Raw genomic sequence first — 25312 nt, 5'->3', positions numbered from 1 at the left:
ATATACATATATACATATATACATAATATATATATATATATATATTGTTGCGAGCTTGCTCCAAACAATGACTCGACCTAGGATCTTTCCCGCGCGGCGAAAAACAAAGCCTTGACCTGGGCTCTTCCCGCGGAGCGCCCACGCTTGGGTATACGCGGGATCGCAACTGCGCATGCGCGGTTGCGTGTATTGTTACTGTCTATGCATTATTTTAGTTAGAAAAATTGCTAGTTCCATTTATGATTGCTGAATACCTTTCAAGAGTATTCTTATTGTTTGCTGCGTGCCTTGCTATGTGTGCTGGTGACTACAGAATGTATTATGATTCTGTACTACGTCGCCGTATGGTGACGTCTGGCAACTCTGTTCACGCTGACCTCTTGTTCAAATCGGCGTGGCTTATTTTTCAGCTTGTCCATCACCCATTTGGGAGTAATACTATTCTTCCATATTGTTTTGAGGGGAATAAATTTATTTGGTGCATTTAAAATCGTTAGGTTACTGTATATTTCATCCAGTTCACAGTACAGGCTGTTGACCTCTTACTTGTAAGTAACCTGACCCAAGGTATGACTATTACCCTCCGTAATCCCACACCTGACTGTGCTCATGATGTCTGGGCTGACTGTGTATCTTACCCTGTCACTGTCCCCTGGGTTGGTCTCATGACCAATTGCCCTAAATGCAAACAGATAAGTAATAATAATTTATACGTCAAGGATGCGTTATGTCGCCCTGGCTGTTCAACTTATACATGGATGGGGTGGTGCGAGAGGTGAATGCTAGGGTAGTGAGTCAGGGATTGGAGATGGTTAAAGAAAATGGAGAAAAGTGGGAGGTGAGCCAGCTGTTGTTTGCGGACGACACTGCGCTTGTGGCAGGGTCAGAGGAGGGATTGAGGAAGCTGGTGGCAGAGTTTGGGAGAGTATGTGATAGAAGAAAGCTAAAGATAAATGTGGGTAAAAGTAAGGTGATGAGATGTACAAGGGGTGTAAGTGGCAGTAGACTGGAAGTGAACATTAAGGGAGAGCGACTGGAGGAAGTGGATAGTTTTAGATACTTGGGTGCAAGTGTAGCAGGAAAAGGTGGAGTGAAGGTGGAGGTAGAATGTAGATTGAGAGAAGCGAGTAAATGCCTTGGTGGTTTAAAGAGTGTAATGAGAAATAGACATTTGGGAATGGATGCGAAGAGGAGACTGTATGAAGGAGTGATTGTGCCAACAGCACTGTATGGGGCAGAAACGTGGAACATAAGAGAAGAAGAGAGAAGGAGTTTGAATGTGTTTGAGATGAGGTGTCTGAGAAGTATGGTGGGGGTTACTAGGCTAGATAGAGTGAGAAATGAGGAGGTGAGGAGGAGAACAGGGGTGAAAAAGGATTTGGGAGAGAGGGTTGATGAAAGAATATTAGGATGGTTTGGACACATGGAAAGAATGAGTGACGAAAGACTAGTAAAAGAGGTATGGAAGGCAGATGTGGAGGGAGTGAACATGAGGGGACGTCCTAGGATGAGGTGGATGGAGGGGGTGACGGGGGCTTTGGGGAAGAGGGGAAGGTCTGTTGAGGAAGGAAGGGAGAGGACGGAAGACAGAGGTGAGTGGAGAATGGTTGTATATGGATGATGTTGTGACGACATGAGGAGGAATAGGCGGGGGGGTGGGGGGTGGGGTAGTATGTGTGAGTAAATTTTGACGCAGCCCGAAGGGATTTCTCCCCGTCCTCTCCTTATATGCAAAGGGGGACGGAGAGGGGGGGTCGCCGATTAAATGAAGCGGCCTTGCTGTGGATGTACTGTGTCTTGCGACACTCCGGCAGGGTTCAGTTCTGCATACGATCTTTGTGTGCACATTGAAAAAGCTCACAGTAATTGGAACATTGGTTTCAAAACCCTTCCAACGGGGGAGATAATTATCACCCCCAAAGATGACACAGCCGCCACTGCCCTACGTAACTTAACGGAGGTCAATGGTAAGACGGTTAAGCTGGAGTGCATTGAGGGAGCGCAGAGAGAGATAAAAATGGTGCTGCAGGGGTATCCTGTCCACAACCCCCTGGACGCCATCCGGAAGCACCCGGACGTGGTCAAAGCAGAAAGGTGCATCTGGAGGAAGGAGGAGACGCGGCAGGTGATGGTGACCCTACGTGGGGCCCCACCAAGGGAGCTCGAGCTGGGTATGTGGGGCACTTACCCCCTTCGGACATACATTCCTGAACCCATGAGGTGTTTTCGGTGCCAGCAATATGGTCACCACCAGCGCGGGTGCAGGCGGGTATTCAAATGTGCCATATGCAGCGGACCGCACACCACGGAAACCTGCATCCAACGGCACAAAAACGCCGAAACGACCACCCCTAAGTGCCCCAACTGCGGCAAAGGTCACCACGCCTGGAGTCTGTCCTGCAATGTGCGCAAGACGGAAGCGAAGGCGACGAGAGCGGTGATCGAGGCAAAGCCCAATTTCATCCCGGCACCACCTCGTCCCTCAGCTTGGCATCGCTCAAGGCCACAGCAGGAACCTAGCCGGCAGCCACCATCAACATCAACAGCCGAGTTCCCAGGTCTACCCCAGCGGCCCCAGATGCAAGACAGAAAGGAAGGAAGCACCCAAGCGAAAGCACCAACTCAGACAAAATTGTCAGAGCCAGCTCCTGCGCCATCCCTCTGCTTCCAGGAGGAAGAATTACTTCAGTTTGTTGGGGTCGCCGCGGCTGCACTGGCGCGTCACTTGGGTAACAGTGAGGCAGAAGTTAAAGGCGCGACCAACTTCCTCACCGACATGGTTCAAGCAATGCTGGACAGAAAGAGAAACCAACCCAGAGTCAGAGGCGACCCTAACCCACCAACAGTTCCTGCCGAACCGCGAGTGCCCCAACCTAGCACAGTGCCCTCGCCTCCTGAGAACAACGCAACACTCCTGCCTGCCAAGTCCCGAGTGGAGGAACCAGTGCCAGCCCTAGATTGCACAGGGGCCGTTAAACCTGCCGAGCTTACGGTTAAAAGCAAGGTAGAAAGCAAGGTCACCACTAAGACTGAGCCAGGAAGTATATTGCCGGCAGGAGTGCACGTTGTCACCAGACGTATGAAGAGGGAAATTGACCTCTCCATGCAGGGAGGTAAAACCTTCACGGTTGGCTTCCCTGACCAGCCTGCTGCGGAGGACTCAGAGGAAGGCACTGAAACTGACTGCAGTTGCGAGGGATCGTCTCCACCCTCTAGCCCATCTTCAGCTGAATCCAAGGAGGAGTGCACAATACAGCATGGATAACACAACCACGGTACACTCATACACCCAGACCATTCGCTTTCTGCAATGGAACATCCTCGGGTACAGGGGAAAGCAATCCTTGCTACAGGCGCTCATAAAGCAGGAGGAAAAGCACGTCATCCTCCTGCAAGAGACCCTGTTGGCAGACGAGGAGGTCAGGGTGTCCGGGTACCACGTATTCGTGCTACCCCAAACAGCAACAACAAGAGGATGCATGACACTTGTCCACGCATCCATCCCGTGTTCGAGAGTTGACCCACCGATAGATTGCGGGGAGGATGCTGAGGTACTTGCGGTTCAGCTTCTCTTCCCCCAGGAGACCGTGCACGTATATAACATATACAGGTCGCCTACCCACGGTCACTTAGACTTGGGGGAGCTCTGCACCGTTGCGGAGAAGGAGAAGTATATTGTCGCAGGAGATTTCAATGCCCATCATCCCATACTTCACTCAGTGACAACCGCTAACTCGACTGGACACCATATCGAGGAAGTCCTCAGCACCACCCCTGGTGTGGCCCTCTTGAACGACGGGTCACCCACACACGTCAAACATGGTAGGCTTGATCTCTCTCTCGCCTCCTCCTCCCTGCTGCATCGCATGTCGTGGGGGGTTAACGATACGGTCACGAGCGATCACTTTGGCATTGATATGACGCTCACCGTGGCCTCACCACCCCCACTGGCTCCTAGAGTGGAATCATGGAATGTGCGCAGAGCCAATTGGAAGCTCTTTAGCGAAAAGGTAACTGCGCAGGTGTCCACTGGAACCCCATCCATCGGCGACCTGGATGGGATGGAGGCCTTTTTGACCTCTGCCATACATGCAGCAGCAGCGGAGGCCATACCCAGGACTGCACCAAGCAGGAGGAATCACCGCGATGGTTGGTATTATAACCAGGATATAAAAAGAGCCAACCACAGGGTAAACACCATGCGAAAGACCCTGCGCAGACATCGCAACCCTGCTAACCTGGCTAACCTCCGGACTGCCGTGGAGGAGGCCAGAGAGGTAGCTCAACGCGTACGTAGCGACAAATGGCTAGAGTGGTGCAGCAGCTTCAGCGCACACACCACTCTAAGGGAGCTGTGGGGGAAAATACACACAGCCACAAGGCGTGTCCCTCCCCGACAAGCACTCCAAACACCACACCTCAAGGCAGAAGATCTGGCATTGGAATTCGCCAGACGTACACACACTGCCACGCTACCCGTTGAGCTGCAGAGATCTCAAGCTCGGCTCTTTGAAACAAGAAGAGCCAGGATACAAGCCGCCATGCAGTCCCCAGAAAACACAGACGCGCCATTCACCCTGCAAGAACTACAGTCCACCTACAGGGCATCCACTGACACGGCTCCCGGCAGCGACCGAGTGACCTACTCCATGATCACCCATCTGGGTGATGCCGGAGAGAAAGCGCTCCTACAACTGGTGAACACCAGCTGGCTGTCGGGTAGAGTTCCACACAACTGGAAACAAGCCGACATCGTCCCTATCCCCAAGCCTAAGGAGCCTGGGAAGTATCGGCCCATCTCCTTGACGAGCTGCCTGGGGAAGACCATGGAAAGGATGGTCCTACGAAGACTACAGTGGAAACTAGGACCACCCCCGGAGAATCTCAATGGTTTTACCAGGGGGATAGGGACAGCTCATTGCATTGCCACGCTGTTGAGTCACGTGGAGCGAGGTCACGCGATGGTCGTCTTCTTTGACCTCGAAAAGGCATTTGAACTGGCCAGTCCCGATGCCATCCTGGAAGGTCTTGCCGCCAGGGGGACTCGGGGGAGACTCCTGCAATGGATAGCGGACTACCTGTCTAACAGAAGAGCCAGGGTTCGGCTGCAGGGAGCAGTCTCCAGCTACCACCCCTTGGAGAACGGTACACCACAGGGTGGAGTGATAAGCCCCACCCTGTTCAATGTGCTAATGGCAGAACTGCTTGCCACCCCACTACCTAAGGGATGTCATCTGATATCCTATGCAGACGATGTCGCCCTAGTGGTGACGGGGAGAGGAGCCAAGTTTAGAAAAGCACAAAAAGCCCTTGCTGACATATCAGAGAAGTGCAATGTGCTTGGCATTAAGATATCGCCACCAAAGACCAAGGCCATATGTTTTGGCGGCGAAAGGTCCTTGGCAAACAGACTACTCCTACAAGGGCATGAGGTAGAGTGGGTAAAAGCACACATGTACCTTGGCGTATGGATAGACTCCGGGCTGTCATTTAAGACAGAGGTGGCTTACCTCCGGAAAAGGGCCCTTGCCCGGATAAATGTCATGAGGTCTTTGGCAACCAGGGAAGACGGGGCCACTAGTAAGGTTCTCAGGACCTTCTACGTAAGCGCGATAAGGCCACTGCTAGACTATGCCAGCGCTGCCCTTGCTGGCCTCTCTAAGATCCAGATATCCAAGTTAGACGCAGTACAAAACAGGGCCCTGCGCGTCATACTTGGTGCACCACCCTGGACCCTGGTTGCCAACATGCAACAAGAGACGGGAATACTGCCGGTCAGTGCCAGGATTTCACAACGTCTGGCCGCCTTCACTACCAGAGTCATCCAAAAGCAGAACTCCTTCCTACAGCGAAGAATAAACGCGGCCCTGCAGCAGGACCCAGAGGTCTTCCCGATGAACAGATGGTCGGCGAAGCTCGCGCGACACATCAGGGATTTACACCTGCAGGACCTCATCCTACTAAAAAGGAGGGATGTACCGGTGGATGGATATGTGCAACCTCCGCCCTGGGAGAGTCTACCAGCCAAGATCTCAATAATGGCGATGAGGCGTAGTGCACCACTACCGCAACTGCGGGCGAAAGCTGTGGAGACTATGAGGGCCGTCACACCTGAAAACTCCGTGGTGTATTACACCGACGGATCAGTAGATGCTGAGCGTAGGACGGCGGGTGCGGCGTTTGTCACACAAGACACACGACAGGGAGTAAGGGTGTTGGGCGCTCGCTGCTCAATGCAAGCGGAGGGAATTGCAGTGGGGCTGGCGCTGACCCACGCCCTCAACACCCACCAAAGCCATGTTGTAGTACATACTGATAGTCTGTCATTAATACAAAGCATCCAAAATGACATACATCAAGATTATGTACAACTAATGACATCTTTGCTGTTTCAGATAAGGTCACTCCATGAGCAAGGACGAATAGTCGTCCTTAATTGGATCCCCGGACACATCGGCCTGCCGGGGAACGAAGAGGCAGATAGGGAGGCAAGGAAAGCAGCGACCAATCACCATATGGACGGCGGGATTGATGTGCTCCCGAGTCGGGCAGAGATCTTGACCATCGCCACAAGAACACTGACCCGGCGAGAGGTAGAAAAGCACAAGTTGATGGCGCCCATGAGGCCGTCAGCCCTGTGGTACAAGAGGACTTCCAACTATGAGAAGTTGGCCACAGGAATGCGCCTCTCCAGGCCACAAGAAGTGATCCTACATCGACTTAGGCTAGGATATCGATGTTTCTGGGAGATTGCGGGACGCCAAGAAGACTGCCAACACTGCGGCGCGGTGGGGGCCAATACGCTGGTCCACTACTTGACTACCTGTACAGCGTCTGCATTTCTTCGAGCGGGTCCTGCCACTTCACCGGAGGGTCTAGTGAGGAGGCTGTTGGGCGCGATCAACCCATACCGGCTTCGGCGCCTAACGGAAGTATCACCTCCCAGATAATGCCCCCCATTTTATTCTTTTTCTTTTCGTGATGAATACACACTGAATATATAGCCTATGTACAACAAGCATATCCGCTCACCATGACTTTTTCTTTCTTTACAGCAAAGACGACTGGCCGTCCTTACCTGGGATCCCGGAAGGCATGGACTGAGACAAAACGACACATCAGACCGGGAGACAGAAGAGTACCGAAGAGATGGCTGCCAGCATATTTACCTTTAGTTTTGTGATACATTGTAAAAGTCCTTCAGACTTCTTAGGAAGTAGCGGGTTGTGACCCGCGCAAGTTTTTTTTCTTTTGTAAATACTTGCAATCAATAAAAAAAAAAAAAAACGTGGCTTGGGTTCGCATCACTTCTCTTTCTACCCCTGACCCAAGTGATCATGTCTCACCATTATCCTAAGTATTGTATACCTTAAGTTTAAGAAATAGACTTTAGCTAGGTTGTTAGTTGTGATGTAATGTACTTGTATTATATATCATTTTAATAATTGGATACATTTTAGATACATCACACTTTTATTCAAACCCCCCCCCAGTGACAAGTAGAGTTCATTGTTGTAGTCAATTACTTACACTGCAACAATATATATATATATATATAACAAAAGGCCCTTTTCCTGTTAATAGGAGAACCTAGTTAAGTCTTCAACCATGCTATATTCGTCCTTTTGTATTGCATTAATATTTGTTTATACAGTATAATGGATCCGGAGAATACACCAGCAACAATTCACCGACAACAATTCACCCACAACAATTTACCGACAACAATTCATCGACACGCTCAGTTTATCGATGTACACATTTCACTGAAAATAATTACTTTCATTATCTTTATTTAGGATATTACAAAAACAACGTAGAATTTCTTTTCGTTGTGTTTATTAAGAATAGTTCAAAATAAACAAGTTAAAATTCTTTACTAACAAATATCAAAACCACAAATCGTTCTTAAAATCAGAAAGCTAGGTTATGGGCTACTGCCCGCAAATAATTAACGACGTTGGTTGTAGCGGTGCCTCGTTTGTAAACCGTAAATGATTGACCTCTAAAGAATAAATTACCGAACTAGATGTGTCTGGCATCAAATGTAGGAACGGAGGTGTGACCGGTGTAGACGTTTGAGGACACTCCCCCAAAACATGACTCCCGGAGTCTCCTGAACCTAGTTTGAAAACACTCCCCAGTCAAATGAAACTAGATTGACAACACTCCCCAGTTAATTGAAACTGGTTTCAAATGACTCCCCATCGGGTTGAAATGACTCCCATTATTGGATGCTTGATTTTTTTTTATTAAGGTTGCTCGGCCCATACAAAAAAAAATCTAATTACACTATACATGATTACCTATTTTTCTTGGATTACAATGACCTATTTATTACTTATTAGAAATTACACTACACACGGATAACTACATTGAAATGGTTGCCTGCGTTATTCTCAAGGTACACTGAATCCTTTATGATTTTACTACCTTTCGGGCTATGTATATGCCATGTGTGAATAGATCCAAACTTTGCCCAAACACATACATTTACTTGAAACATGTTGGCTGCTGCAATAATCTCTGTAGTTGTTCCCCATACTTTATCCTCACGCATTGAATCAACTTGGATGTTTTCGTTGGTGGAAAGGAAATCACATATCAAGATTCTGACAACAGGATGTTGGTCCTCTTCTCCAGTGATAGCGAATGCCATGGAACGAAAAAATCAACTTCCATCACCTTAAATTACTTTAACAGCAAGGGGCTCACTTGTGTTTTTGAAAGTCTTATTTATTTTTCCAGAGGGACCAGATTTTTTCTTAAATGTCAGACGTCCACCAGAGTTGTTGCAGATTGCTCGCTGTGTTACAACTGTTATTGGATTAAATTTGTAGATAATCTCCTGTTGCTGAACACCTATGATCTGGACAATTGGAGATGGTGGGTCTGATGAAGAACTTGGTGGTAAAAATCACCATTGTAAATCATATACAGTGATATATATCAGTTTATGCAAGTTTCTTATTATCAATTATTAATTATTAATCAATTAATTATTAATTACTAATCAATTAATTATTGATTATTATTATTATTATTATGCTAAAATAGAATATCACATTTATATGTTTTTATAAAACCAAACTCACTTTGTTAAGGAACATAGGTCTATTCCAATTTGGTGCATAATTTGAGGCTTAATTGGGATATTGTGCAGTTTCGAGTCAACTTTCTTGAATACTGTGCTTGATTTTTGGCACCGCAAGCAAGTTTTGATAGTTTCATTTACGTCAGATACAATTTTGCGCCACCAATATCTTTGCATTATACGATCGACGACTTTTTCTCTGCCCACATGTCCTCCCAAGGCAACAGATTCGTCGCTGTAACCAGATCCTCGATGACTAGCCAGTACAATGTCAAGCTGGTATTGGCGATCCTTAATCACCCGAAGGAAGCGAACTTCTGCAATCACAAAAATAAACAATCACAGTCGCGCAATACTACATCTATTGGAACTAACATTTATCTAGGAAATGATAAAAGATAAAGACAAAAATTGCGCATTAGAGCAATAACGAATGTCAATCAAAATTATAAAATTACGGAATAGGCTACTCACCTTTCCTGTTAGGTTTATGAACATACTTCAGAAAGTCGTCTTGGATTGTGAATGCCTGACACTTCCTTCGAAAATTAGCTTTTTTTCCCTTGTTGTTTTCAACATGCACTGGATACTTTTTTGACCGCAGGAACTCTTCCACCTCGTCCATTTCAGTATTAAAGTCCATGGTAGCACACGACACGACACCACACTGACAACTAACAAATCTCGGCAACACTGGCAATTAACAAACCTCTGTAATATGTTCATGTTCGTTTCATTTCAAAGGTTTCAAAGATTCATTCGAACCAGTTATATCTTTCCTGTTCGGCTTATGAAACAATCACAAAAATAAACAATCACAGTTGCGCAATACTACATCTATTGGAACTAGCCTTTATCTAGGAATTGATAAAAGATAAAGACAAAAATTGCGCATTACAGCAATAACGAATGTGTGGTCATTTCAAACTAGGTTCATTCGAATGGGTAGTCATCTTAAACTAGGTTATCCGCTCATGCCCTTTCTTTCGTGCATCTATTGGAACTAACATTTATCTAGGAAATGATAAAAGATAAAGACAAAAATTGCGTATTAGAGCAATAACGAATGTCAATCAAAATTATAAATTTACGGAATAGGCTACTCACCAGTTATATCTTTCCTGTTCGGTTTATGAAACAATCACAAAAATAAACAATCACAGTCGCGCAATACTACATCTATTGGAACTAACATTTATCTAGGAAATGATAAAAGATAAAGACAAAAATTACGCATTACAGCAATAACGAATGTGTAGTCATTTCAAACTAGGTTCATTCGAATGGGGAGTCATCTCAAACTAGTTTCAATCGAATGGGGAGTCATTTCAAATGGGTGGGGAGTCGTCTGAAACTAGTTTCAAGTGACAGGGAGTCGTCTGAACCTAGGTTGATCTGACTGGGGGAGTCTTTTGAAACGGGGAGTCACTTGAACCGGCTACACCGGCACAATTCCGCAGGAGCGGGATATCTGTCCTGGGTAGTGCATAGTCCATAGTCCACTGCTAGACTTCAGCCCTTGGCGTTCACTTGTCCAATTACCCGCGTGCTGTAGGGCTGTCCTGATCAAGGCATTTAAAAGACTTGGTTTCATTCCTCCATATGAACGATAGAGATGACCAACCCAGTAGGCACCACCACTTCAACATGACAGTAGCTCACCGCATTAGAAACCATCTAGCACATGCTATGTATATACCTGTCTACAACGTTTCTTATCCGTTCAGAAGAGTCATGATATTTTCTTTGTGATTAAGATAAGTACCAGCCAATCATTTATCGACTTTGATATAATTAGTGTTTTGTTCTTTCTTCAGGCAACCTGTCCAGCAACCTTTGTCTCAAATGTCCTATGCCAACCTCAAAGTGATATTTTTTTTCAGATTCTATAAACTAAATATGTATGATCGACAGACCAACGAAAATCTTTGTGCACTGAATACTTTACATTTCTAACTGAAGGGAAAAAACTCAATGTCTCTACTTTTGCAATTCAACCCAGTTCGGTGAATTAGTGCTTTGGCAGTTTCATTCTTGGTTAGTGGCTGATCATAAACAAGTGTACTACCATGTCTGTAAATTATAATAGGAAGAGGCATGATGGGAAAAGTGGCGAAAATCTTTGTATACTAAATACTTTCCGTTTCTAACGGACACAAGAAAACGTAATATCACTACTTGGCAATTAAAGCCTATTTTGTGACTTAATGCTTCGACAGTCTCGTACTTAATTAGCAGCTAAGTGTACTTACTACCATAGTCTTAACTATTTACCTCAGCCACCTATTTTGCTATCCAAGCTAATTCGGTGATTTACAACTTCAATACTTTTCTAGATATTCACCATTATATATTTTCTCGATGAATTGTGTATATCGATAAATTGAACTTATCGATGAATTGCTGTCGGTAAATTATTGTCGGTGAATTGTTGTCGGTACATTCGTCTAGATCCATAATAAAGATACTTGAATGGAAAAATACTGAATACACAAGAAGACGATAGATATTTCTTATGGGTGCTATACCATGGGTCAGATTTCTGTGCCCGTGAAATTGCGAATAAATATGAACTATTATACAAGTCTTGTGTTCTCTCTTCGAGCAATAAGGTCGGATTTTACGTAATGAGGTGATATAGAATAACCTTAAAGGAATGCGTTCTTTAGAAAAAAAAACTTTGATTCGATCACCAACGACCACTTGTGATCTCCACTTGCCCAGGCTATCTGAACACATAGGGAAAAGGTGACACGCTAGTCTGGGTTTGCACTTAAGCCCTACAGGAGGGTTGCAGGAGCTTAACGAGGCTTACAAGTGTATCCATGTAGATCTACATACTAGACGTGTTAACCCATTCAACTCCGATGACAAGATGTCTTGTCATTTGGTCAAATAAAACAAAAAATCATAAAACACCAAAATGTTTGATCAAACACCAGAAAAATATGACGTCAGTCCTCGCTTCGCTCGCAGCGAAGCGAGGACTGACGTCATATTTTTCTGGTGTTTGATCAAACATTTTGGTGTTTTATGATTTTTTGTTTTATTTGACCAAATGACAAGACATCTTGTCATCGGAGCTGAATGGGTTAATGAGGTTTAATTAGGACCGTGAGGCTTTGGTGTGGCTTACGCACACGCCCCAGTCCCACCGAAGGGCTTCAGTTGCTAAACTATATACGAGTAGATGGCAATTTCCAATTCGCCTTCGACACTATGTATTGCAACAGAACACGTTTAGCAAATATTTCGCCAGGTGTTCGTAGGCAATGAGGCCCCTTTAAACAACAGAACACACTGCCCGAAGCGTGGAAAGTGAACTCACAAGTCTCATGACGGGAATGATATGTAAAACCCATAGATACACCGGTTCCGGCTTTGATTCCGGACTTCTTTGGTGCACACCAGACCAGAATGTGTGAACTTCACCGCCATAAAGGAGGCAGTGCGCACTATAACACATTAGGTCGTTCTCCGTTAAGTTCTTTGATAACGGTGACACAATATAGAAGTTCTGCTATTGCTAAATCCAGGCGGTTTTTATTCAGCTAGGATATTATCCCCAGGATTGTTGAAGAGCTTGACTGATTGATGGTCTACTCTTGCGGAAACCTAGAAAAAGTGATAGAGGCAGAGAGAGAAAAGGAGGGAGAGGGAGAGAGAGAAAAGGAGGGAGAGGGAGAGAGAAAGGGAGGGATAGGGAGAGAGAAAGGGAGGGAGAGGGAGAGAGAAAGGGAAAGGAGGTAGGGAAAGGGGAGAGAGAGAAAGGGAAAAGGGGGAGAGGGAAAGGGAGGGAGAGGGAGAGAAAGGGAAAGGGGGGAGAGGGAAAGGGAGGAGGGAGAAAGGGAGAGAGCGAAAAGGAGAAAGAGAGAGTGGGAGGGAGATGGGGAAAGAGGTGGAGGGAGAGGGGGAGAAGGGAGAGAGAGATGGATGTATTACTTGAAGACATATGGGAGGCATACAAGACCATTAAAGGATTACAAAGGATTACACGTGAGGAGGAGCACCTCTATAGCGTGAACCTTTCTAAGTAAATCGGATTCAAAACAATAAACAAGCAAATTAGTAAATATTCAGGTAAATGAGCAAAATGAAAGATTAATGTATAAATAAACAGATACAGGTAAACAGATTTATTTGTTTATTAATTTATTATTCAACTATGTTTATCTTTTTATGCATTCATACACAGGTATTTATCACCTTGTTTGTTTATTCAATCATTTATTTATCTATATATTTATTTATTCATTTATCTATATATTTATCTAATTTATTTATTTACTTATGTATTTACAATATAAATGGTTTAACCAACTAATATCAGAAACGTTATTCTTTAGGTCTTTGAAAATAGCTCGCCTAAATTTTTCTTGCTTGAATGTCCACTGTCTAATTGTCTCTTGTCTGAAGGTTAGGTTAAGTAAGATTAGGTGAAATTAGGTGAGATGAGATTAGGTGAGGTGAGATTAGGTGTGAAGTTAGGCAAGGTGAGGTGAAATTAGGCATTTTGAGGCTATGTTATGTGGGGTGAGGTAAGGTGAGATGATGCGAGGTTAGATGAGGTTAGATTAAATGAAGTTAGGTGAGGTATGGTGAAGTGAGGTTAGATTAGGTGAGGTTGGATTAGACGAGGTTAGGTGAAGTTAGGCTATTTGAGGCTAGGTTAGGTGAGGTAAGGTGAGATGATATTAGGTTAGATTAAATGAAGTTAGGTGAGGTAAGGCCGAGGATAGATTAGGTGAGGTCAGGTTAGGTCAGGTTAGGTGAGGATAGTTTAGGGTTTGGTGACTCCTACGTATCATAATCAAACACCATTATTTTAGGGTTTGAAAATAATACCTACGTAAAAACAATAATGCCCACTTTTTAACTTCCACAATCCCTTCAATTTGCTTCCCTTAAATCTTTCCTCTACCACCTCTATGACTTCTTTAGGGCAATAAAACCCTAATTATAGAAGCAATGATTATTACTGACAAAATGCCAACTATACTAAAAATAAGTTTTCAGTTGAACGGTGACGATGATGTAAAATTTAAGTTCCGCAATTGCTATGCAAGAGGAATCGTCGCTAGCTTGCAAAAGACGTAAACAGTTCCACAGGAAACCAACAAACAGACCGACCAGCACGCTTCTTCGTAGACGGCAGGGTCAAACACATCCTCCACGAAATTACTCCCAATAAAACCCAAATTTACTCCCAATAAAACCCAAATGCCATGAATAGATACGACCCAACACTCCTCTATTATTAACCCACTCGAAAGGACTCCAAGTGGACTTCAAGGAGCTTTTGAAGTCCTTCAGCAGAAGTGGTACGCGGAGCCAGGGTTCTCGTCCTGTTCTCAGCCTAATGTTCTCACAACCATTTTCTGATTGTTTAGTCATAGAAAACATAGTTTTGGACGGGGGACTAAAGAAGAAAATGTTCCTTAGACCAACTATTTAGGAAATGTAAAAAAACAAGTTAATCCACTATAATATGGTATATTATACAAAAAAGTAACAATATTTACAGTATTTACAATCAATTTACACACTTTGATTTTTTATGAATTTAACCAATTGTAAACTTGGCTTAAAGTTTACACATCCTCCGGCAACTTTTATCATTTCTGACGAGATTATGATAGATGTTAGAGTAGATGTTGACAATTTGTTTCTAATTTTTTATTTTAATAAATTTACCTTAGAAAACAATCTTTCCACATCAACATTGGAGGTAGGAAGGGAAAGCACTTCTAGAGCATATTTAGAAAATATTTCGAACATTGGCTGGTTGAAATCATCCCGTAATGTGCTTAGAGCAGTGAAGAATTTTTCTGGATTGGAAATAATTTTTATTTCCTCGGGAATTTCTGCATTTTCCACTGCTCTCCATTCATCATCCAGATGTTGAGGATTGAGAGTAATTCTTGGGAACGCATTGACAAGATCTTGTAGTGTTGGAATAGAAATTCGAGAGCGTTCATCCAAAAAAAATTTTGGTACAAAAATTCTCAACATTTCAAATTCATTATTTCCTAGAGGAAATCTTTTCTTGATTTCTTTGCACGCTATGATAATGAATTGCCTGCAGCGTCTAAATACATCGCCCGTTAATTCCTTCCTGTGTCTATATTCCTCTGATTGCAAAAGTGAGTGCATGTCCGATCCCAAATACATTTGGTTTACAGGAAGATAGAGTGCCTCATTATCCAAATCAAGAGATGCTATATCATTTGCCATATTTATTTCATCTCTCTTAAATAAGCATCTCAGCAAATCGGTATATAGATCATGGCATTTCTTGTGAAGGACCTGAATTGTTGGTTCTTGCTGTTGAAAGAGGAGGTTAAGATGATTGAATTTAGGCAATATGAAGTTCAGGAATGTGTAATATAGTTTCATAGATGGATCGTTCATAGTGTCCAAGATAGATATTGTAGAATGTAGGCGGTCTTCTGCACTACAATTTATAAAATATAGCTTGAGAGGCTCCCACTGTTCAAGCAATCTTTCTACCGCTGCGTGATATGACAACCACCTTGTTTGACAGACATGCAACATTTTGTGCGGTTTTACGTCGCAAAATTCTTGAAATTCTTTAAATAAATGCATTCTCTTTGCACTATGCGAAAAATGGCTGTAGATGTTTCTAATGAGATCTTCACATCTATGTGGAAGAAATTTGGAAGCCTGAGATGAACACAAACGCATTTCAAGATGGTAATCCCAGGCATTTCATTATTGAGGCGACTTGTGAGTGAATTATATTTTCCTGTAATGTTGCTCGCCCCATCGGAAGCAAATCCTATAACATTTTCTTTTGGAATATTATGAGTTTCAAGGCATTGAGTTCTAATTTTATGGAGTCTTTCACCAGTGGCACCTGTTGTGCTTTTGTCTGCAAATATGTTAGCTAATTGTAAGAGCCTGCTTTGTATTTGCTTTGTCTCTGGATAGTAAAACCGTACTACAATTCCACAACTTTTTGTAGTGTCAATATCTGTGGTTTCATCGACTATGATGGAAAATTTATTTTCTCTCAATTTCTGGTGCAGTTTGTTACTTTCATAGTTTGCCATTTTCTCAACAACAGTTTTCACCTTTGTTCTTTTTAAGTAACATTTCTGTAGGGTAGAACACTCAGGAAAAATATTCTTTAATAAGTCAATAAGATGGTCAGAAGTATTAAAGGCAATATTATGTTCTACAAAAAAAGATGTCAATTTGATCTCTGCAGCAGTCACAGCATCCTCTTCATTCAGATCCTCTTCTGATGGTGTTGATCTTTGCAGAACCTCAACTTGAAGGGTGTGGTGTCTTGAGGAAGAGTGTCTTTTCAGGCAGTTGGTATTTGCAGCAACAGAAGTCTTGCAAATTTTGCAGCGAGCCTTGTAAGGGTCGTCCTCTACACGCTCGATCCAATCCTTGTAAGCCTCCTGCTCCATCCAGGAATCGACGAAATTTCGCTTCGAGGCCATGTCAAGAAAGTGATCTGTGAAGAACTTTGAGAAATGGTTAAGCGATATTTAAATTCAAACGAACTAATGTTAATGCAACTATTTTCACTTTACAATTGTATACTAATCTAATTCATACTTACTTGCACTATATCTTCGAAGGAATTAACGGGGTAAAATGTCGGGATTGCCAACACTGCATAGTTATGCAAAAATGTACATTTTACAGATAATTATGCTATTATTTTACATTTATTTACGGACAGAATAAGTGTTTTATGTCAAACGATTATTTTTTTTCTTTTACAATCATCAGTAAAAAACTTTAATAGGAAAATAAAGCATATCACATTTGTGAAAACATTTTGTTCTCAAGTGTGAGAGTTGCGGCTAACAGGGTAACAGGTATTGTTATTATTTTTCAATTGTTTACTGATAGAATAAGTGTTTACATTCAATTGAATGCTCTTTATATCGTACAATAATCAGTTAAATTATTTATAAGGAAAAAAACACATTTTACAATGTATGTCAAGTGTGAGAACATTTTGTTCTCATGTGTGAGAGCTGTGGCTCGCAGGTTTGCAGGTACCGTTTCCCGCGCTTGAAAAGTTCTCATAGCAGACGAAAAGTGTACACATCGAGAACCTTGCGCGGAGCTATGACCCACTCAGCTCTGAAATGGTTCCGTCAACGCCCCCCACAGGAGTAGTCAACCATTACTTCTTTTGTTCTTTGCCTCTTCTTATTCTTCGACGAGTCGCAGAATCAGAGGTCTATTCTCAGTGCAGAGGCATGCAGCTATATGCCCACTTACAAGATCATACTCAAAACCACAACTACGACAGTTACAGCCATAAACGCAGCTACAGTAATAATAATCACAAGCACCACAACCACAATTCAGTGCACAGACAAAAGCTCACAAGACAAAAGCTCACAAGACATAAGCTCATAAGACAGAAGCTCATAAGACCTAAACTCACACCCTTCATATAAAAGACAAAATCACTCTTTTTATATTTTCTTTGTTAATTTATAAAATATCATACAAGTACCCACATAATATCACATCTTTTATCACAATTAGACATTAGAAACATCATGATTCACTTCAATCGGATGAAGTAGGCCACAGCACTAAGGAAGTTCAGCTACTAATTCCTGACACCATTTATGTATAATATTTTTAGTTTTGCCCCCATACAAAAATCTTGCTCCCCCATTACAAAAATACATGTGGGTGCTTCCACGTATTCATTGTGTATTAATACGAGAATGAGACATTTAAGGTCAAATTCACTCATCATTTCGTCATGACAACACTAGTAAAGATACAAATTAGTAATCATGGTAGCCCCTTATTGATATTACTATTTGTTTTAAGCACGATTTTTTTTTTTTAAACTTCCAAATGAGAAGTGTTCATTTTATACCACCAAAAAAAGTGGAGAGTCCAAATGGGAAACGTCCATGTGAAACAACACCGAGAGTTTAACTTGAGTTTTTGTATTTTTTTTCCAGGATGTGAGCTTATGTCTAGTGAACTTTTGTCTTGTGAGCTTTTGTCTCGTGAGGTTATTCATAAAACGCCACAAGGAATCACCACAAGTAGAACAATAACTTTAATCGCTATAGTCACAGCCCCAACCATGACAACCGATACCTCCACTACTACTGCCACAACTACAATAATCACAGCCTGAACCACAGCAAACTAAACCACGACAAACAAATCAAAACCACGGCAAACTAAACAAAATAAAACCAAGGCAAACTAAACCAAACAAAACAAAACCACGGCAAACCAAGCCAAACCACGACAACCACAACCACGACAACCATAATCACGACAAACAAAACCAGGACAAACAACAGCCAGATACTACATGACCAGAAACGGTAACATTTCGGTGACATTGTCCCATTCAAAGCGGGAGTTTCTCTTTTTGAAGGAAATCGTTTGACAATACTAAAACGCAAGTCCAGTATAATTAAGTTAATCAAAATTGTCTTACACAATCTTTGCCCAGATCTCCCCTTTTGCTAAATAAATTTGCTTGGCATTAGTTAGAATAAAATCACTGCACTACAAAAAACAAGTAAGGATCAGTATCGTGCGCTTACTGTGACAGCATGACCTTTGCTAACACCGAAATCTTGTTTATAATAAAGATTACCTGTGCACAATAATGGTCTAAACAAAAAATGTGTAAATGCATTAATCGTATACTTATAATTCAATTCTATTAACGAGAAGTAATTCTATTAACGAGAAGTAATTCTGTCACGAGAAAACTGCTGTCTATTGAAATACACTGAATAATCAGCAATTACAGATATTTGTATGGATGCGCTGCACCATGTGTCAGATGCAAATGTCAGCATTTAAGTACAGTACATCGTTGTTGCTAACGTCACGTCATTAGCAAAAGCATTACTAAGAAAGACTTCCTATTCGTATATAGCCTAACCAGAATCAAACCATCACCATACACACAAAAAATTCTTCCGATACATTCCCATTCCGTTATTCAACCTGATAATGCTGAAAATAATGCCAGCGATCTCTCTCACTAGCAGCTCAATGGGATTTTTTTTTTTTACAATTACCTTACATCTAATACCCTTCCACCATCCCATTGACTCTGGTTACCATAGAAACAATCTTCCCAGCCTCCACAACCATCACGAGAGATCCTGTAGCGAGTAAATAGATAATGGAAATACAGTAATGTCAGAAACTAGAAAAAAGTGTGTGTAGGTGTAGGTCTGTGTGTGTGTGTGTGTGTGTGTGTGTGTGTGTGTGTGTGTGTGTGTGTGTGTGTGTGATTCACGTGTTGGACTCGTGATCGACAGCTACTACCCTCCTGGAAGAGAGCTCAGAGCTCATATATAATCAATTTATAAGTAATGCTGTGACCTCACATGTACTCACACACACACACATCTCCCCGCCCACGAGAGTTGGAGTAACGCCTCGCAGGGCAGGATACTAAAATTATTTCAGCCCCGTGCGGGATTCGAACTCGGACCACCGTAGTGGCGGGCGTGATCGCTACTACTACTTCATCGACTCATGTATGCGTATGTGTGTGTATATGTATGTGTGTGTGCGTGTGTGTGCGTGTATATATGTGTGCGTGTGTGTGTGTGCGTGTGTGTGCGTGTATATGTGTGTGCGTGTGTATGTGTGTGCGTGTGTGTGTGCGTATGTATATTTGCGCGCGTGTGTACGTGTATGTGTGTGTGTGTATGTGTGTGCCTGTGTGCGTGTGCCTGTGTGCGTGTCCCTATGTGTATGCCTATGCATGCGTATGCGTGTACGTGTGCGTATGCGTGTACGTGTGCGTATGAGTATACGTGTACGTGTGCGTTTGCGTATGCGTGTGCGTGTGTGTATGCGTGTGCGTATGCGTGTGTGTTTGTGCGTGTGCGTGTGTGTACGTGTGCGTGTACGTGTGCATGTGTGTGTACGTGTACGTATGGGTATACGTGTGCGTATAAATGTATGTGTGCGTATGCGTGTATCTGTATGTGTACATGTGTGTGCGTATGTATGAGTGCGTATGCGTGTGTGTATGGAAATATGTATGTATGGAATTATGTATGTATGTGTGTGTGTATGTATGTATGTATGTGTGTGTGTATGTATGTATGTATGTATGTATGTATATGTGTGTATGTATGTATGTATGTATGTATGTATGTATGTATGTATAAAGGGCCATGCCTGCCTCCCTGCCCATTGCCTTAGTGAGAAGCAATGCAGTAAAATGAAGCACCTCCACAGCAGGGCCTGACAGCCAAAGATGGTTTACCCCCACCGCTTCATTTGCATGACGACCTTTCCTTCAGATCTTTTTACGAGTAAAAAGAGAAGACAAGGATTTTTTTCTGGGAGCCAAGAGGGTGGGATTTTGTCTGGAAACCAAGAGGGTGGGATTTTGTCTGGGAGCCAAGAGGGTGGGATTTTGTCTGGGAGCCAAGAGGGTGGGATTTTGTCCGGGAGCCAAGGGGGTGGGATTATGTCTGGAAGCTCCGGCCTGAGTTGCTGCTGCTCTGGTTACTGGTCCTAGGCGCTGATTAACTAGCTGGGCATGTTTCACTTGTTCGTGGGGCTTGTTGTTCCTGGAGGGGGTTATTCTTCAGAGGGCGCGCGGAAAATCCCACCCTCTTGGCTCCCGGACAAAATCTCATGCTGCCCCTCTCGGCCAATGTGGGGCCAGTATTCCGTCTGAGCTAGGCAGGCTGAGCCTTATAAGCCAGCCCATCCAACCAGCGGTCACTATTCGTTGGAAGACCTTTCAACATAACAGAGCATCCTTCAAAGCAGCCCCTCCCTAAAGACGCCTCACGACGAGGCGAAAAACTATAGTTTCGGTGGAGGCAATAGTTGTTCAATACTATTACTATGCAAAAATATACCAGTTGGCATACACTGCGTATATTCTTTTGAGAGTCATGAATGACTACTTCCAGTCCTTCTCAGTTGCTAATAGGAAAGTATTCTCCAAATTAAAGAATACAGTCTTGAAGATTGTTAAAGCAACTAGTGCAGTTGATTTCAACCAGAATTGCCTTAGAGAAAACCTGTGCCCCAGAAATATGTATATATATATATATATATATATATATATATATATATTTATATATGTGTGTGTGTGTGTGTGTGTGTGTGTGTGTGTGTGTGTGTGTGTGTGTGTGTGTGTGTGTGTGTGTGTGTGTGTGTGTGTGTGTGTGTGAACAGGTAATTTCTCATTATATTAAATCAGTTCTCGCCAGTCTTGATCGGTCTTATATCAGTCGCAGACGAACCTTTGCGTGTCATCAATAATCCATACAGCCGTGAGAAGCGTTTTTATAGACGGCCGGGCAGACATGGATTGCCTGTAGGCCCTTTGGTTTATTCAATACTTACTGTTCAGGTCATTGAGTACAACAGAGCGCAGTCGCTGGAGTTAGTAAAAATAAAAGAAAAAAATTCTCCCTGTCTTCTCTAATTTCCACATAAGGGGAAGAGAAGGGAGGGACGCTGTGTAAATTTAGCGGCTCTGTTGTGGATGCACTGTATTTTGCTGTGCTGCTTCTGACCAGGGTAGTAGCCAGAAGTCAGGGATGACCTATCATAAGGAGCTGAGATGAGAGGGAAGCAATGTGTGGTAGATGTAAGACGTGTATGTAAGAGGCCCTTGTTATACTCGTATAGATAGATAGATAGATAGATAGACGAAAAAAATGTAATAATAAAGAATCCAAATCCTATGGTTGTACCGATCTGCAAAGACACAACTGAAATAACAAAAATTACATGGTAACAGTAATAATAAAGGTGACAAATTTATAAAGATAAATACGGAGACTTACGTATTTAAAGGGAAGGAAGGGTGTGAGAGAGCTGGGGATGACAGAAGTATATATACCTAAGATCAGGTCAGACTAAGGGGGGGGGGAACAGACAATAAGGACCTCAGAGGTCAAGGGTAAGGGGGGGTTGGGGGGGAGGGTTAGGCGGGTGTGGTCACCGAGGGTGGGGGAGGAGGTGGAGGGAGAGAGAGAGAAGGGGTAGAGGGAGAGGGGGATTTTTATTTCTAAATAAAGGAATAGAGGAGATTACATTGCATTGAATGTTAATGACCGGATTTTTGTCCTTAATGTGAAAGGCTTCGAGTAGTTGTAGTCTCCTAAGGTCATTGCTTGATCCAATAATTTTGGTGTTGTTGATCAAATCATCTCTCCTGAATGCAGCGTTATGGGAACTCCTATGATGTTCTTTGATTGCCCCCTCTTGTAGGTGGAAAGTTAGGCGACGGCTGACTTTACATCTAGTAAAACCAATGTAAGAATGGGGGAGGAAATTACAATTTCCTGTAGAACATTTATATTCATATACTACATTAGTTTTAGATGTGAAGTCCGATTGCTTAGACAAATTGTTTGTCATGATCAGGGAGGAAATTTTTGGGTTTTTATAATATATGAGAACTCTGATTTTGCTGTTCTCATTTGTAGGAAGACAATTTTTATAAATGATGTCCCTGATGACTTTTTCATCTTTCTTATAATCACTAGTGAAGGTGTTTCTGTAGTAAATGTTAATGGAGTTATGATTTTGTGGTTCTTTAATTGTGAAATGGGATTCAAGCATTTTGGAGGTAACAGAATCAAAGTCAGTGTTAGAATACCCATTATTTGTGAGCATCTGTCTCAGGTGTTGGAGTTCACTGTGTAAAGCTTGCCATGAGGAACATACTGAAATGGCTCTTTTTATATATGCTCTAATGACACCTTTTTTGTAGTTGTCTATGCACTCGCTCTTACCATTCATGCACTTATCCAAGTTGGTGGGTTTTTTATATACACTAGTAATGAAGTTGTCGGAAGTAGAATCGACCAGCACATCCAGGAAGGGGAGTAGACCATTGTTGTTCATTTCAGTGGAAAAAGTTAAGCCTGAAATTTCCTGAAGTCGGCACCGTATATTTTCTAACAATTCAACAGAATGGGTGCTGACAAAGATGTCATCTACATATCTACAGTAAATATGTGGTTTTAACTCTCCGTCCTGGAAGGCTGATCTTTCTACCGCAGACATGAAGGCTTCAGCGAAGAGGACACCTAACGGTGATCACATCGCTACCCCATCTTGCTGCACGTAAAGGTTTCCCTCATATATATATATATATATATATATATATATATATATATATATATATATATATATATATATTCATATATATATATATATATTCATATATATCTTCATATATATATATATATATATATATATATATCCATATATACATATATATATGTGTATATATATATATATATGTATATATATGTGTATATATATATATGTATATATATATGTATATAATATATGTATATATATATATATATATATATATATATATATATATATATATATACACGTAAGTAACCACTAGGAAAAGTAAACTAACGAAGAAGAGCGCTTTCGTATGATTACATCTTCAGTGCAGATACAAAGAAGGAACTATAAAATGAAGAAACAAGGTACAGAATATATGACTGAGTGAAACATGGTGAAGAGGGCATTCGGAGAGGTAGTGGAAAAAATACACGTGACGTTTGAACCGTCCTGGTAACCAACAAGTATGGGACAACTGCTCATAATTTTATTATATTACAATTTAAATAATTTTGGAATTTCATGAGAAATATAACTATCTAATTTGTACAAACCTTGATGGAGATTAACATTTATTCCCTTATTAGATTTAATCAAACTGCATTCAATTAAATTTCTTTCTGTTATGTTGTTTTGTATGTGATAACTTTAGCGTTATCGCGGTCAACTGGGTGGTTAAAATGGTTCATGTAGTTGAGTATGCCGCAAGATTGGTTTCCCTCTCTAACGTATTTCTTGTGTTGATTGATTCGTGTTTTCAGTGTTTTAGCAGTCTGACCAACATAAACTGGTTACATGATTTACAAGGTATTTTGTACACACACCCTTTATCACTATTAACATAATTATTTATGAGCAATTGTCTTTCAGTGTTCTTATTGTTAAAAACTACATTAATGTTGAATTTACGTAATATATTTGGAATGTTTTGTAGGTTCTCATTGTACGGTAGAATTTGTAAGTTATTCATATTGAAAGTTTGAGTTGACCTAAGGTTATGAAATGTACTTCTAGCACAATTGTAAGCTGTCAAGAACATGTGTGGGGTATTGTAGCTTAGTACCAATATCGTAAATACATTTTATTTCATCATCGATGAAAAAGTGATCGCTTTACGCCATCAGGGTGTGAGGAATAATAGTGTATATATGAACAAACATTGGTTGGTTTACGATATATACTAAACTACAACTCACTTTCACGGCGGTAGATATTACAATCAAGGAAAGGCAAAATACCTTCAATCTCTATCTCCACCGTGAACTTAATGGAACTGACCAAATTATTAAGTTTACATAAAAAATAATTTACATTATCTTGAATGGGCCACAGACATAGGATGTCATCAATGTACCGCTTCCGTGTTATGTTGGGGGGAATGATCTTACTTAAAATTCTAGTTTAAAAAAACTCCATACATAGATTACTCAATACGGGGGAGAGAGGATTACCCATGCTCATGCCAAATTTCTGAGAATAAAGTTTATCATTAAATTGGATAGTTATATTTCTCATGAAATTTCAAAATTATTTAAATTGTAATATAAATTTTGAGCAGTTGTCCCATACTTGTTGGTTACCAGGACGGTTCAAACGTCACGTGTATTCTTCCACTACTTCTCCGAATGCCCTCTTCACCATGTCTCACTCAGTCATATATTCTGTACCTTGTTTCTTCATTTTATAGTTTCTTCTTTGTATCTGCACTGAAGATGTAATTATACGAAAGCGCTGTGCTTCGTTAGTTTACTTTTCCAAGTGGTTACTTACATATTTGTGAACACACGTTCCTAGTGTTTTTATTGCATATATATATACATATATATATATATATATATATATATATATATATGTGTGTGTGTGTGTGTGTGTGTGTGTGTGTGTGTGTGTGTGTGTGTGTGTGTGTGTGTGTGTGTGTGTGTGTGTGTGTGTGTGTGTGTGTGTGTGTGTGTGTGTGTGTGTGTGTGTGTGTGTATACAATATAGTGACTCTGGGTCCTTAGTGAATAGCAGTGAGCAACACCCCTTGGTCTATTGGTGGGTGGGTTTCTATCGTAGTCTCGCGATCGATTCCCAACAGCTACTGGAGATTTCT

This window comes from Oratosquilla oratoria, chromosome 35 (assembly GCF_046742065.1).
Source record: "Oratosquilla oratoria isolate Oo_2021 chromosome 35, ASM4674206v1, whole genome shotgun sequence".
Lineage (NCBI taxonomy): Eukaryota > Metazoa > Arthropoda > Malacostraca > Stomatopoda > Squillidae > Oratosquilla > Oratosquilla oratoria.
This window is presented reverse-complemented; position numbering follows the sequence as displayed.